Source organism: Amphiprion ocellaris, chromosome 1, assembly GCF_022539595.1.
Source record: "Amphiprion ocellaris isolate individual 3 ecotype Okinawa chromosome 1, ASM2253959v1, whole genome shotgun sequence".
Classification (NCBI taxonomy): domain Eukaryota; kingdom Metazoa; phylum Chordata; class Actinopteri; family Pomacentridae; genus Amphiprion; species Amphiprion ocellaris.
This window is the reverse complement of record NC_072766.1, coordinates 38,006,274-38,023,210: the sequence shown is the minus strand read 5'-3', so window position 1 is coordinate 38,023,210 and position 16,937 is coordinate 38,006,274.

Below are 16,937 nucleotides of genomic sequence, written 5' to 3'. Positions count from 1 at the left end.
CAACGTCTCTTTTGATTTGTTACCTCAGTAAACATTTACCAAACGAGTTTATGGTCTCAGTCTCTAGTGTCAAGTCTCCTTCAATACAGCATGATGTTTATTCTGTAAATTATGGTCCTGTTTTGACTAAAATAGACAATAAAGCTGGACATGTTTCAGGATGTGGCCAACTTCTTATTGACAGGTCAAAACCATATGGCTGTGCAAGGTGTCCTTGAGTTCTCAGATCCACCCTCGTCCACCCAGGTTGCTTCAAAAGACAAAGGAAAATTCCAAATTCAAGGCTTTAGAACTGCATTTAGCATTGGGGAAAACCAGGACAACATATAGTTAGACTGTAAGCATAAATGTAGTAGAGAGCTGTAAGGATGGTGAGCAGTTTTCAATAGAGCCTGAGCCACACATCATCCTCTCCACCATGAACATCTAGAAAAAGGATTGTACAACTATGCAATCACAAAGGAGGCAACATTCAAGTGTCTCTTTTGCACATATAGGAGATCAGCAGAAGAAAAGGTTACAAAACAACATAAAAATGCATTTTTTAGAAGCTAATTTCAAACAATAAGAGGTATTTGCAAATGCATGACCTTGCAGACAGGGCTGATTGACTTACTTGGGGCCCCAATGGACTTCCAGAGTCTTTATGCCATAATGTTAGCACACTACCAAACCTCAGGTTTGCGGTGTTGTAATTTGATTAAACACAAATTAATTTATGAAAATGCAACATGTAAGCACAAAACTGACATAATAAAATCTTGAAACGAGGTCAAATAGGTTAAAGAAGAACACAGAGTTTTGTTGTGCTTTAATGGTGCAACAATCTTTAACATTATAATTAAGTACCCTCTTAACTGTTCTTGCACCTGTAATATTTGCATCTTATATGTAAGTCTAAGTTTATATCTTACTTATTGCTGGTTTAATGCCATTTTTCCTTTTCCTTAAGTTTATATTGCAGCTTAAATCCATATACAGTCAATGCTTACATTTTATTCTGAAGGCCAGATCCTCAAACAGGAAACTTTCTTTCTGGTAGTTTTCTTTCTGCTGCTTCCTTCTTCCTGGAAATGTAACAGAGGTTTTTATTGGACTGTTGTCTCACTCCCACCCACAGGTCTTCAGTGCTGCTGCGGTCTGCATAATTCAACAGTGAAAATAAATGTTTTAAAGGCTCAGTGTGGAATAACAACAGAAGTCCCAACAGGAACGCTCTAAAAATCAAGGTCTGCTTTGAAACAAACCACACATTCATATTCAGTAAGGAAAACCAAACATCTCATGTTTATGATAAATTCATCTGAGACATGTTGGGTTTAAAGCTGTCCTAAAACTAACCAGGATGTCAATAACAGCTTTTCAAAAATAAATATTCACAGAGGAAACTGCTCTGGTATCATAAGTGAAAATCAATTGCAGTTTCTGTTTGGAAATTTGCAATTTTGTCATGTTTTATGCAGGAAATATTCTCTCATATTTTCAACGCTGATGTCTCAATTTAACTGTGTTGAATTTGAAGCTTGTTATTCGATGACAATAACAGATGGGGGATGAAACAGACTCACAATTCAGCTGATTAATGCAAACCTCATGTTATTGAAGCACAGCACTGAGTCTGGGCCATAAAGACCGACAAAAACATGAAAACAAATCTTGTTTCATTACCAAGACTTGAAAATAAGGAAAGCGAACTAGAAAACAAATCAGACCAGAAGGGTAGGTTGTGTAATATTTGACACAAATATCCACTGCCTGTCCAAAAAAAGTCGCCACCTGGATTAAAAAAGCAAATGGGTGAGAGCCTTCCATTGGATAATTACTGCAGTGATGAGTATGTTTCAGCAGCAACAACTTATTTAACTCTAGCTGATGCAGTGAGGAGCTTCTCATTTCTTAAACAACCATGTTAGAAGACATATCCTGTGGTCATGGAAAGGATGTTAATGTGTTTCAGAAGGGTTAAATTATTGGCCTGCATCAAGCAAAGAAAACAACTAAGGAGATTTCTGAAACCACTAAAATCAGGTTACGAACCGTCCAACACATCATTAAAACCTGGAAGGATAGTGGTGAACCATCATCTTCGAGGAACAAATGCAGTTGGAACAAACTCTTGAATGATCGTAGGAAATCAACAGGTGAATTCACGGCTATGTTTAATAGTGAAAGTAAAAGCGTTTCCACACACACAATGTGAAGGGAACTCAAAAGATTGGGATTAAACAGCTGTGTAGCTCTGAGAAAACCACTGATCAGTGAGGCAAAATGGAAAAAGGCTTTAGTTTGCTAGGTAGCATAAAGATTGGACTCGGAGCTCTGGAAGAAGGTCATGTGGTCTGATGAGTCCAGATTTATCCTGTTCCAAAGTGATGGATGCATAAAGGTAAGAAGAGAGATAGATGAAGTGATGCACTCATAATGGCTAGTGCCTACGATCTGGGGTTGGTCAGGCTCAGCAACATTATGTTCCCAAAGAATGAAGTCAGCTGACTACTTGAATAAACTGAATGTCCAGGTATTTCCATCAATGGAGTTTATCTTCCCTGATGTTCATGGTCATGTTCCAAGATGATGATGCCAGGATTCATGGGCTCACATTGTGAATGAGTGGATCAGGAAGCATGAGACGTCATTTTCACACATGGATTGTCCTCCACAGAGTCCAGACCTCAGCCCCATTGACAATCTTTGGGATGTTCCAGAGAAGACTTTGCACAGCGGTCCGACTCTCCCACCATCAATATAAGATCTTGGTAGAAAATGAATGCATCTCTGGACAGAAATAAATGCTGACATTGCAGAAGCTTATTGAAACGATGCCCAGCAAACGAGGGCCATACTCAAAGCTAAAGGCAGTCCAAAAAAATATTAGAGTGTGCAACGTTTTTTTGGACAGGCAGTGTAGAATAATGACACCAAAGCATCAAAAAGTTACCTCTGTCATATAAATGATTTACTGTGAGTGAGTTCAAGCCAAACACTCCTTTTTCTGAGGCTCCAATGAAAGTTCAAGTGAAGTTTAAACAGTGTTTTTTTTATTGTATTCTTATTATTACTCCAATATTATATTTAAATCAATTTAAAGACAAACCTTGAATCTATATATTTGCTGGTTCCATCTACAGAGAGACGATCACTGAAATAACGCAGAGGCCGCTTGTACTTCCAGATGTACAACAGTAGGTGGCGCCACCATTCAGTTTATGATCCCTGCTCATCTCCTGTTGGCACTGAACAGATTTTTTTGGATCATCTCTGTATACTTAATTAATTTGGTGATTTTTCTGGGGTTTAACAAACAAATAATAACCTCAGACTCTGCTTTAATTGTTGCTTTATATTTGGTATTGCTGGATGCAAAGTGATATGTTTTTTAATTTAGTTTTCAGTCTCGGAATTGCAATTCTAACATCACACACGGTTCAAGGTAATATCTTACATACAAAAAAACCACTGATGTTATCTAAAAGACTCATATGGGTAAAAATATGTCCAAGTTTTTGCAGAGTGACACAGAAACTTTAAAAAAAACAGAGATTTAGTCTTTGTTTGTGTCAAAATGGACATTAAATAAAACATAATGAAATTAAGATGTGATGTGTGTGTTAGGATCCAAATTGGATAAGGTGAAGGTTCTCTCAGCTGACCTGTCTGTAGTTTATTTATCACTACAAGTAGTTCTAAACATGAACTCTGTTTTTTAGCAGCACATATTCACACCTCAGAGCTGAAAGGTAAAAGTCTGGTCAGTGAGCATCATCTCAGAGGATTAAAGGCACCTCAACAGTGACATTTGCTGCTCTTTCACCTCCCTGTTTGGGCTTATCCTGCCCATCAAGCCTTCACTGACAAGATAAAATTAAATTTAAACATTTGAATCATCATCATTTACAACATTTAAAACCCCTAAATTTAGAGAACTTGTTGAAAAAGGCCTGTAACAAGGTGACCAAATGGTTAAGTGGTTACAGCATCTGATTCATGGTTCAAATCCCTGAGAAAATGCTCAAAAATAAATCTCAAGAAAAAAGAAAACATAAAGGTTCATGATGCCGCAACTGGCCTTCGTGCATTTATTTTACATAGATATGTAAAGCATTGAGCATGTTGCTGACTGTTGATTCACTGCTAATTAAATGAAGTTAATTAATTAAACTCCTTCTCCACTGCGTTTGACAAAAAGTAATTATTAATTGCAAAAACCACTGCTGTTGTTTTTGTTTAATGTCCATGCAGCACAAGTCAGATTTGAACTACTTTTATTTATTTAAATGTCTCCTTTTCAATTATTAATGTATAAAAAATTACATTAATCCTTTCTAATATAATTTTCACCCATATTACATGGAATTCAAGCAGCCCAGATACTTCAGACTTGCTCGGGTGCTTGTGCCAAATCTGTATTTCTGTGTTTTTTCACTGGGCAGCTACTGAACAGAAGTAATTGAGCTGTCAGGAGGAAGTCATAACAGTGAAGAGGACTAAAGGTCGGAACAATTGGAGTTTGCATGAGCTGTAAGAGCAGAAGCCAAATGAATTGGAAATAGAGTATATAGGTTTTCTTTATTAATAAAGACGACCCACATGAACAGGTATGAGGCTTTTATCTTCGACGAGGAGCCGCTGAGGTCATTAAAAACAGACTATTGAGGAAGCAGAGCCGTCCAGTGAAAACATGTAGAGGATGTGTGTCTCTGCTGATAGAGCTGCAGACTGGAGCTGTGGACTTTACTCCCCTTAAAGCCTTGGTGGAATTTGGGGTATTTGTATTGTTTTGGCAGGTTGTTAAAGGCTTTTTTGCTAAAAACAATTTAGAAGATTGGAAAGACTGTTTGTGGTGAAAACAGTCTGCAGGAAATAGTGGTTTAACAAAGTGAATGTGCCTCTATAGGCGACAGAAATGGTAAGAAAGTGCAGTTTTGTTGCTTTTCCAGTGGTTTAAGTATCCTAAAATCACTCAAATTTGATTCCAGATGCACCAAAGGTATTTAAAACGAAGCAGCAGCATCATTGTTCGGCCTGTTTTGGGGTTCGAAAAGGCATTAAAAATAAAGCAGCAGCATTATTGTTTGGTCTGTTTTCAGGTTAGAAAGTGTTTAGGGGTTAAAAACAAAGCATTTCTTAAATATTCTTAATATGCATTTGATTATTTCTTTAAGTGGAGACTTTATAATTATCATTTCTCTTCAAATTGACACAGATTCCTGCAGCTGACAGAGGATTATCATTTATATAGTAATATATTGAAGTTTCTACTTACTGAAGCGATCTTAAAGCTGCAGTTACTGATATTTTAGGACAGAGGTGTCAAACTCTTTTTAGTTCAGGGGCCACATTCAATCCAATTTGATCTCAAGTGGGCCAGACCAGTAAATTCACAGCATAATAACCAACATTACATCTCAATTTATCATTTACACATTGCAACTTACCAATCATAATGTGTCTACAAAGGCACAAAACATTTAGTCACAGGTATCTGGAACTGAACAATATAGTATTTTACTTTATGATCAAAATGACAAAGTCAGACCAAAAAAACAACAAAAATAACACGTAAAACGACAAAAATGAGAAACAAAATAACAAAAAATGAGAAACGACACGAAACAAAACAAAAAGAAACAAAACATTTGATGAGAAAGTTACAGAGCGGCAACAAAATAGACAGATGACAAAAACAAGACAAAAAATTACACAAATAACACAAATAAAACAAAAAAATGACTAAAACATGAGACAAAAGTCAGACAAAAAAGATAAAAAAACCCAACAAAAACAAGACAAAATATTACCAAAATGAGACACAAAATGGTATTTTACTGAAGGATCAAAACAACTTGTCATAGTCTAGAAATTATTAAAAATTTAGAGTTTTACCAGTTTACAATTTGCAGCTAATGTTGTCTCTAATCTTTACACTTTACAAAGTCGTCCCACGGGCGGGCCATTTTTGGCCCATGGGCCACATGTTTGACATCCCTGTTTTAGACACTGCAGGAGCAAACACCCACCTTAGTTGGACAGTGTTTTTCTTTGGGCTGCGATAGTATTTCAGAGATTTTAAAACATATTTCACCAGCAATGAATGTAAGTCAGCTGCTGATTAGGTGACAATTAGGCACCTTTTTTGTTCATGAAGACAAAAAATCTCACAAAGTCTGATAATCTGAGATGAACTTTTTTAACCCTCACTGCAGAAATTCACACGTGACAGCAGCAAGTCTGTGATTTTTCAGCCGTTATCAGTTGCCTGTGGTGTAATATTTGGCTCACAATGTGTCTTCCAGCATGTAAAAAACACCATATGGAAGCTGATTTTCTGGCCACTGTGGCAAAAGCGAGAAACAAAATGACAAAAAAATGAGACAACACAAAACAAAAAAGAAACAAAAAATTTGACAAAAGCTACAGACAAAAAAATTGATGGACAAAAAGAAGACAAGAAAATTACACAAATGACACAAATGAGACAATAAATGATAAAAGCGAGAAACAAAACCAAAAAATAGAAAAACAACATAAGTGAGACAAAACAATAAAAACGATAGACAAAACAACAAATAAAGCAAAACACAACATGACAAAAATTAGACAAAAAACACAAGCGAGACAAAAAGAAAACACAAAACGACCAAAACGAGAAGCAGAACGACAAAAACATGAGACAAAACGACAAAACACAGGGCTTAATCAGAGAAAATGTGGATGCATTTTAAATAGCAATATAAACATCTAATGAGCTTCATGTTCACGTCACCCCCCCCCCCCCCCCCTTCAAGAGCTGCTGAAACAAAAAAACCTGACAAATGTTAGGTTTAACATGATTAATGGTCTTTACTATTTACACAGCAACCTCAAAGAAACAAACAATTCTCTGGATCTGAATGTAGCATAAATCTGATCAATTCAAGTAAGATTTGTTCTCCTTGAGGTCTAGTTTGATCTGAAATATGAGAAAATTGATGAAAAAAATGCCATAAAACATGAACAAATTCCATATAGATGAGAGAAACAGCAGAGTTGATGCACATTCTCTGTAACTTCGACTCTCTGAGCGACACCTTTCAAGGTATGTAGAGTGATTTGATTCATTTCTATTAAAAAATATGGAAAGATCGGTTTAAAAAAATAATTTTAACATTTTTTTCCTCCTTATGAGACATCAGTTTGTACTTTTTTAAGCAGGATCACAGCTACCTGAGAACACGATCATCCCCCGTTCTTACTGTGGCTGAACTGAAAATGAATAAGTGACTAATGTGCAGAGCAACCTGCAGCGTTCACAGCCAGACTCGCTCAGACTCTCCAGAGAAACTCGTAGATATGAAAGTGAGACGACACCGACTGGTGGAAGTTAATTATGGTAATAAAGTGTGTGGTGGCCGCTGGGACTGAACGCTGTGGCTCTCTGCTGGCGGCTTCATAAAACAAAGCAGGACGACGTGTTTTAATGTGCCCGAGTTTCTTTTTATTTACATCTGAGGAACTGAACGTCATAAAACCTCCTAAATTCGACGCTGCTGAACCACAATCTTGCACCTCAGTTTCTCTGATTGGAGTCACCGAACTTCATCCTTGTTTATTTTATCTTAAAGAGGAAAATGTGCCTTTGGTTTGAAAAAAGTGAGATATGAGGCATCTATGATTAACCTTTATGGAAGAAAATGTGACAGCAATTTAAAACATCAGTTAGTGTTTGCTTGAACTGTTAATTTTGTCCTTTGCCACCAAAGAGCAACTTATTAATTCCAAATGCCACAGACAGATTGCTAAATAAGCTTAATTATATAATTAGTGAGTTGAATTATAACTATATTAAAAGAAAAATATAAAGCTGAACTCATTTTTATCCTCATTTATAATTTCATCTTCCAGCTGCCCTCGTTTTAATCGATTCTTTTGTTTTTTTAAATGTCAAATGCTCCAATTAAAGTTTTCAAGGCTATTTTTTTAATCAGCTTTGCCTTTTAATATTTCTATTGTTATCCAATTTTCTTATTTGTGTGCTTCTTCTTTTATTTTATTGTACTCAAGACATCAATACCTCAGTTTAAATAAAGATTGAAAGAAAAATGATTGAATGAATATAATAATAATATGAATATTATGAATAGTGCAAAAGCCTGGATTCTTTTAACCAACTTTTCAACTTTATTTTATTGTGGATGGGTACAAATAGCTATAATACTACTCATTTCTCTTCTTTTTTCTGGGGAACAAGCTTATTGCCTGGAATACGTCCACTGAAAACTTTTCCGTCTGCACGCAAATCATGACTTGGGGAGGCAGTGAAAGTGGATGAAGATTCACTTTCTGGTTAGTTTGAGGCAACAAAAGCACTCAGGAAAAGTGAAGTTAACTCAGTTTTTATCTACAGTATTTGGCCCAGAATCACAGATTCACCTCAGAGGGCTTTTCAGTTTCTGCAGCGTATAAAAGCTTCCGTCGAGGCTCAAACTTTAGGGCCCAAAAGCACGACACGAATCCGGGCAGGTAGAAAGAAAAACGGTTAACTTGCATTAAAAGTTTGCTCTTACAAGGTTGCACACACCTGGCAGGCAGACAAAAAGATGAGCAGGTAAAAACAGATTGAGGCGAGGTAAAAGCACAGAGACAATCTCAGGGTTTCACTACGAAGCAAGTTCAACATCGCCAAGCTTTCTTTGCATGAGGTGACTAGAAAAAACCTGAAACCCCAGCCAGCGGATTTGTTAAACAGGTTTTCTTCATCAGGCTCTGTGCACGCTCCCATAAAATCAGAGTTTGACGCACCATTTGACTCTTCTTCTGCACAAAATGGACCAATTTTACTTCTTCAGCCAAGAGAAACAGGTTTTAATAATGGAGAGCTTTAAAGAATATCAAAACTTATTATGTGGAAAGCCGCTGCTACAAAGGAAAGACAGGAATGCTGGTAGAAAACTGTTCATTGTCTAAGTTAAGATATTCATTTTACCACTTTAAACATGATACTCAAGAAGAGCATTTAGGTCCAACACTGTCCCATAATGATGTAAACATGGAAAATACATTAGTTTTGGCCCAAATAAAAGTGAAATGAATGGTTTTGACTGAATATTCTCTGTGACGAATGCTAATTGAGTAATCAGCTTCTAATTTGTGTCCTATTAGCTGCATTACTAGCAGTGTAAAATGGGCCTTCAGCAGCAATTTAGGACCAAGCATACAGACATATTCATGCATTTTCCGCATCACTAACTGAATGCGTGTAGGCTCCAGTGGCAATGTGAGACATGCAGTGTACAATACTGAAACTGCATAGCTTAATCTAGTGCTATTAGTAATGCAAAGCTCGACAGGTTTGCAGATATAACAGCTAAGAAACTGTGAATATGTGAAAAGGTGATGCTTCTTCCATTACTTCTTGATTTAAATCCCAAACTCTGTACATAACTAGTGTGCAGCTTCTGTCATTATGGTGCTCTAGCAGGTTAAAAGAGTGTGCTTTTAGGTTCAACATACCTCAGCAATCCATTAATGTCTGACAGTGTGCAACCTGTGAAGGTGGAGTTTATGTAATGCGGAAGTTAATCAGGAAAGTGGAAGCAGGTGTGCAGATAGATGTGGAAGATCAGGCAGGTGGGAGTGACTGAATTGTAGAAGAATGACTGAATTGGAAAACAATTACAAACCCTTAAACCACGGATTTGGCTTAAAAAATCTTTAGTGGGAGAAAGAAGAAACCCAAGAAAGATCAACAGAGGAAGAAGATAATTTTACAGTAAAATGGAAAATCAGGATGACAACGTTATAGATGAAGCAACCTCCTCTTCACCATGAAAACCTCGATAGAAGACGGATAACACATAAACCACTGTGCAAATCTAACCAATAACAGTTTCTTGAACCTAAACCAGGTGTTGAAGCATAATAATGTTCATTCATGCTTTAATCTGCATCATTATATTCTGCCAAAACACATTTCCTGTTGCAAATTTGTAATATTTAAACCTAATTCCAAAGGACAGGGTTGAGTAGAAGCTGCTCCTCACCATAATAAATAATATTATTACATTTTGCGCAGGAGGAAAAGGATTCTGAAAATGAACTGAAACTATTTTATTTTCTTTTCACTGATCTTGTCCAGAAAGAAGGCTCCAAATTCCTAGCAGCAATGAGCATGCTGTGAATTTTGAAAAGAAAGATGAAATATTGAGTAGATGTAGTTTGAAGTAGAATTTGAATTTTTTCACTTGCAAAAAAGAACTCCCTTAGTTTTATATGAGCAAAGCAAAGATTCCTCTCCGCTCTCTTCATTCACCTTCATCAGACAAATCCGGTTTCTGCAGGCGACCTCAGTTTGTGTTCATGACTCAGAAAATTTCCAAAATAAGATTCAGAAACTATGCCAAACTCTTACTACTGAACCATCCTTGATCTTGTAACATGATTACACTGGCACACATTTTATTGGGTCAAATGGAAATTTACTGCAGCTAGATTTTGGATAAAGCAGCACAAACAGAAGTGAAGTTAAACAGGAAGGTGTTGTGTTGCATTGATGTTTGTTACCAGGCTGATAAATAAGGCTTCTTAAACACGGCTTTTCCCAACAGTATGTAGTGTGGCTTGCTTCATATTCATCTAATATCACTGTTTATTTAAGATTTATGCATGTAGTGGGCACTAACAAACACCATTTCCCATAAGCCCAAGTTATTTGTGGACTAAATGCTACAACTCGACAGACGAGGTGAGTACATCAGAGAGTCGATGAGTTGCTGCTGATTTAAATATGTCTGTTATATCAGTAGCACAAAGTAGAGGTAATAATGTAGAAGTTTCCAGATAGCAAAGATTGTGCCTTGAAAGCTAAAAAAAAGGACTTTAGAAGAGAACATTGGGGAGTTTTATTGACATGAATGAAACAAAAGCACAGTAGCGCAAATACCTGAGCCGCTGGTGCTTCACTTGTGTTTTTATTCATGTGACTTTTGAGTTGTTGAGGCTGATAATTTGGTTTAGAATATAGAAAACAAGGTTTTCTGATAGACTGATGAAAGAAAACTCAATGACGTTGCATTGAGCAGCAAATTTAACAAGGACTTACATTGTGACTCATGACTATAATAGTGAACAGTATTACTACAATGCCTGTAAAAAGTATTCACTGTTGACAAAAGATCTTATTTCAAATTAGAGTTTGCCAGAAGGTATGTGTGAGACTCCAAAGTCAACTGGAAGAAGGTTCTTTGATCTGATGGGAGCAAATGTGAGCTTTTTGACCACTGAACAAAACGCTGGGTGAGCAACAAACACTGCACATCATCAACTACACACTATCCCCATTGTGAAGCATGGTGGTGGCAGCATCATCATGTGGATTTGGCTTAAAAAAATTGCAGCCAAAGGTAGATCTACTACATACTGACTTGAGCGGGGAGAATCTTATGCAATCATTTATTTAACCTTTTTAGATTTCTAATTAACTGACATCCAAATAAAAATTTGGTTTTCACAGAGTCTTTTTACAAAATGTCTCATCAAAAAAGCCAAATTATATTGACCACGGTTCAGTTTTGAGCTACAAATCAATATATGTTAAACTGTATAGCTGATTTAAAGTATAAAACACAAAGTTCTGTCAGTGACTAGATGAGGAATTGAACTTCACCAGCCCTGAAGGCAGATATGCACAACAGTTTATTTTCTATTTGGGAGACAATTATTAGACAAGGAATGAGGCCTGGGGCTCAGGTTTGCACTCAGAGGCTCTGGATTGGATTGGATTGGACTGGATCTAAGCACAGAGACATGGATTAATCAAAAAGCAGACCAAAAGTATGCTTTTCTCCAAATCATTGTGGATATTATTTTTCCAAACAAAAAAAGAATTCCACCCACCTAAGACATTTCTTGAGTTACGGGTAGAAAGACTTCTGCTTAAGTATCTGGGAGTATAAATCCGTAAAAACAACTAGTTTATTGCTCACTCCCGATCCATTCCTTCACAGATTAATTGTGGAAATACAACTTATTCATAAAATGAAATGGAGGTATGTCGGAGAGAAAGAAACTGGTTCACGAAATAGAACAAATGATATATGTTCCTGAAAGATTCTTGGAATGAGCTGAACAGATTAATAACTGATGCGTAGACGCTTCAAGGGTGAGTTTTCCTTTAATGACCAGCTAGTAAAAAGAAAAGTGTTCTGAGGAAGCTGTTCTATCTGCTAATGCTTTTCATGCATGCTTTTCTGGTCATTCTGACCCACAATATGTCACATTCATCGGTCTTAAACTGCCTTAAATTTTAATGTACTAAAGAATGTGTTGAAAGTGGGTTGATGGGAAATTAAAAAAATAAACAAATTGCAGAAAGTAGCTTATGTATCAACCTAAAATTTCACAAATATCATTTTATACCATTTTAAAACTTTCAAACAAATGAGAGACGGTTGTGCAGAAGGCAGCTGATGATCTGAGAAGGAATAATCAGGAAGTTTTTAATCGAAAAGCTGCCATTAACTTCCATTGACTTCAAAATATGCACGACAATACGCTCTAGAGACATGTTATTTTTCCAGATAACCTGTCAAACACTGCACATTTTACACATTTATTAATGAAACACAAGCAAAATCTGACTGAACAATGCTCATCCATCCATTATCTATACACCACTTAATCTTCATTAGGGTTGTGGGGGGCTGGAGTCTATTCCAGGTGACTAAGGGTGAAGGCAGGAGACACCCTGGACAGGTCACCAGTCTATCACAGGGCTACATATAGAGACAAACAAGCACACTCACGTTCACACCTACGGGCAATTTAGAATCATCAATTAACCTCAGCATGTTTTTGGACTGTGGGAGGAAGCCAGAGTACCTGGAGAAAACCCACAGATGCACAGGGAGAACATGCAAAAGATTGCGGGAAGATCCCAGGCTGGGACGCAAACCGGGGCTCTTCTAGCTGTAAGGTGACGGTGCTGACCACAGAGCCGCTGTGCAGCGCTGTACAATACTCATTCTCCAAATACAGCGGGGTTTGGACTAACGTTGGATTTCCGTTCCTGCTGTGCAACATAACTCGATTTTCGCTGTAAGTCTGAACTCACATATGTACATAAGTACCCATGTCACTCGCCTATGCTAACACAGTGGTAAAATCATAATCTAGGACTCTTTTTCCATCAGAAGAGTCTGACTTATGCTTGGGAGCCATAATGAAGGGCAAAAAGTTTCCAAAAAAACAGTACGAACAAAAGAAAGCGAATGTAGCACAATCCAATGTGGCGTAAAACCTGCAAATGTAAACAAAGCTGTCCTCCTCGTATAGCGCCACGTGACGACTTATTCGTCCGCTCTGCTCACCAACTAGTTCCCATGTGAAATTGGTTTTAATATTGCAAACGCCGTGCATGGGACTGATGGAAAAATACTTTCTCAATAAATTTATGGGAGATGGTGACATAACCACAAAACGCCGTAGGTCGAGGACATCATAAACCGAGGACCTACTGTAACCAGATGGAGTCTATTTCCTCTGATGCAAAAACTGAGAGTAGAAGCATCAGAAGCTGGAGATACTGTAGTTTGATCTTTTCATCCTTTCATCCCCCTCCTCACTACCAAAGCCCTGCTGCCACTTCCCCCCTTTGGGAGTTCATCGGCTGGGTCATGGTCTGCATGTGAACTCGAGGTCTCGTGGTATTCGGGGTCAAAGGCCGACCAAAACACTGCCGACTATGAGAGCAGAGGGTCACAAACTAAAACCACGTTTGACCTTTTTAGTACGCTGCACAGTAACACTGACGGAGGGGCATTGGGAGGAGGGGAGGTAATGTTCACAATGAGTCTGTTTTAAAAGACAGTTACAGACACATGCCGGAGTAAATCAGTGCCAATATGGGCAGTTATGTCTGTGTGTAATGGAAGATTTACAAGCGTAGAGTCGATAGATGAAAGCTGGAAAACCAAGACACTTCAGAATGACAGTGAGTTAAAGACGTTCGGGGCGTCGGTCAGAGTTCAGGGTAGAGCGACAGCTTCGTTTTAGCTGGTTTGCTCTCTGAGTTCAGGGACGAAGACCAGTGGCAGTGTTACACGATGGGATGGAAGCAACATTCACTCCAAGATGCATTTCAACAAAGAATGTTGCAGTTAAATGAGATATACACCAGCACATAAACAGAGGTTGATTTGCAACAACAACAAAAAATCCAGTTAAATGGGCTGCTGAACCTTGCTTTTGTCGTAACTAAATTGTAAAACAGGAGCAATACAGTATAATTTAAGAGTTTTCTGAGTGTCAAAGTACTTTCTTTTCTTGGCCTTGGAACCAGCACTTCAATTAAAATCACAGAAGGACTTCAAGAGTAATTAGGTATTTGGCATGGTGTGCATATTAACAGAAATGTGAAGAAACAGTCTTAAATGCCATGAGTTGTACAACCATCCGTTTAAGTCTATACACCGGTAGTGGTGGTGGAGCAGCGATGAAGGACGATGCTAATTATCTGGATGGATGTGATGAGGAGCAGGACGACTGAAGGTGAATGGAGCAGAAGAGTGTTGCATCAATACAATTCCACTGAAACGGCAGCTGACAGCAGCAGAGAAAGAAACTGTTTTAAAATTTAAAAGCAGGAAACTGATTTAAGTGAGAAATGAACACTCTCAGACAGCTGATGTGAGTAGTTAGGAGCAGAAAGAGAATGCAAATTAATAGCACATCTTCTCGTGCAGTGTTACACTGCTCTCAGTGCTCCTGCAACATGTGGAATATGTGGAAGTCCGTTTGCAGGTGCACATTTGTGGTTTCGCCATGGACCTCGAACTTAAGCAGAGAGCAAACATCCGATTCTTTGTCAAACTGAGTCAACCTGCATGTTTAGGATATAACTGCCAATAAGAGGTGGGACTTTGGCTATGACCTGGAGAGCAAACAGCAGTTTTCAGAATAAAGGCCTGCAGTTTCCAAGATAGATGAAATCGCATCAGGTCAGCAGCACAACTAAGAACATGCTCGTTATTTTGTTCAACATTCATTAGGTTGTGCACAGTGAACACATCCACCAGGGTTCAACTGTCAAAGCCAAGATTCTCATGTTTGTTTTGCCTCTCTTCAACTTCCTCCTCTTGCCCAAAATGAATTTCAAGTTGAAGAGTTTGACACAGTGGAGAAGATTTAGCACATGTTGCTTCCAGGGAGCATTGTAAGTGTGGCAGGAGCACTGGCAGCAGTGTATCTCTGCACAAGAAGATTCTTCAAACAGGATAGCAACCAAATTTAAATTTGTGTTTTTTCTTTTTATAAGCAGAGTCTCGCATTATCATCTTCCTGATTGAAGTGAAGCTTCACAACAAGGTACCAATTAGTAGCACTTCCTTAAATCATATCACATGGCATTCACCAAAATAAAGAGATCATTCTCAAACTACAGAGAATTTTCCTTGTTTTGTTCCGAGCATTTGAAAGACGTCTTGTTTGCGTTGGACTGAACAAACCCCATCTGCCGACGAAGATCATGAGATATGACTGAAAGCCCCAGAACAGCTGCTAAATAGACCTGAGCTTGTTTTCTCAACCAATAACTGTATTCTACCACCTTCCAAATAAATATTTACATTCTGAAAAGATATTTGTTGATCATTGTGCCATCTGTGAGAAGTCTGGGGAGAAACAAAAGACATAAGAAATGATAACAAATTTGTGAACTCATCTTGAAATTCTTTACTTTTCGCTCCCCTAATGATGTGTTTGGCTCTGGCAGCAGGACATCTCAAACATCTAAAATTTCCTGAAAATTTGGCAGGCAGATCGGCCTCCTGCCAGCAAACAACTAATTAGATTTTGCACCTGTGATTTCTACCATGATTATGAAAGTAACACAATACAGATTTGACTGCAAATCCTGAGAGAGTGTTTGCAAATTTGAGAAATGAATTCAATCCAAAAGTTAGTGTATTAGGACTTGAGTTGCAAGAAGTTGAAGATGGTCAATGGTGGAGGTTTGTGCTGTTCAAGGTCTTTCCTTCACTTGAATTTCTCATATCTATTCTGCTAATAAATAAAAAATACTGTTGCTGTCAGAGGTAAATCTTGTATTTTCAAACTTTTTTGGGGGGAGCCGAGAAAAATCTGCTTTTAAAAAAACACGAGAAAAGGGTTTCTCAGTGAATATACAGTATGTAATTTTAGCACCACATACAGAGTCGATATCCGTCTCACCTCAGAGGTGAGAAAAAAAATCTTTCCTGCCTCCCTTTATGAGCGTCTCACCTCTGTGATTACACTTTCGATTTAATAAGGGAAATCAATGAGCAATAATGGCTTCAACCTGGATTCACCCCATCATGTCCTTCATTAAAAAGAGAAAGCGCCGACGTTATGTTGTGCAGTCGGTGTGTCTTTTCGTGCGCTCGGTTTAATTTGCGTGAGAGTCAGCTTGCGTGAGCCCGTGAAAGTGGGCTACCGACGGGAGGTTCTCCGGCTTCAGCTTGCCAGCGATCGGCCTCTCTGTAGCGCTGCCAGAGCAGGACAGAGGGGGTGAGGAGTGGAGGGAAAGGAGGGGATGGCGGGGGGAGAGGAAGGGGGGAGTCGGGGAGAGATGGACATCAAAACAACAAAGGACAGCGGGGGCGATAATCCCACCTAATGCCCCCTGTCTGCCCCATGTCTGCAGTGGCTCTCTGGTGAGTGGCAGATTGAGTGCACTCATGCAAAAGGTTACTTGGGTGATCAAGCGCTCTTCTCAGGGGTGGGGGGCAGCACAGGCCGATTGTCTTCAGCGGCCGAGTTCTTCCTGCCGCTGATTCAGCAGAGCTCGGCCTGTCGTGTCGTGGCCGGTCATGTATTATGTAACAGGCCCTGTGCTGTCTGGACAGCAAACGCTCGCAGACTGGGACGTTCTTTGACACAGCGCCGGGGTCAGTCAGAGATGTTTACGTGGCAGGAGTGTCGTC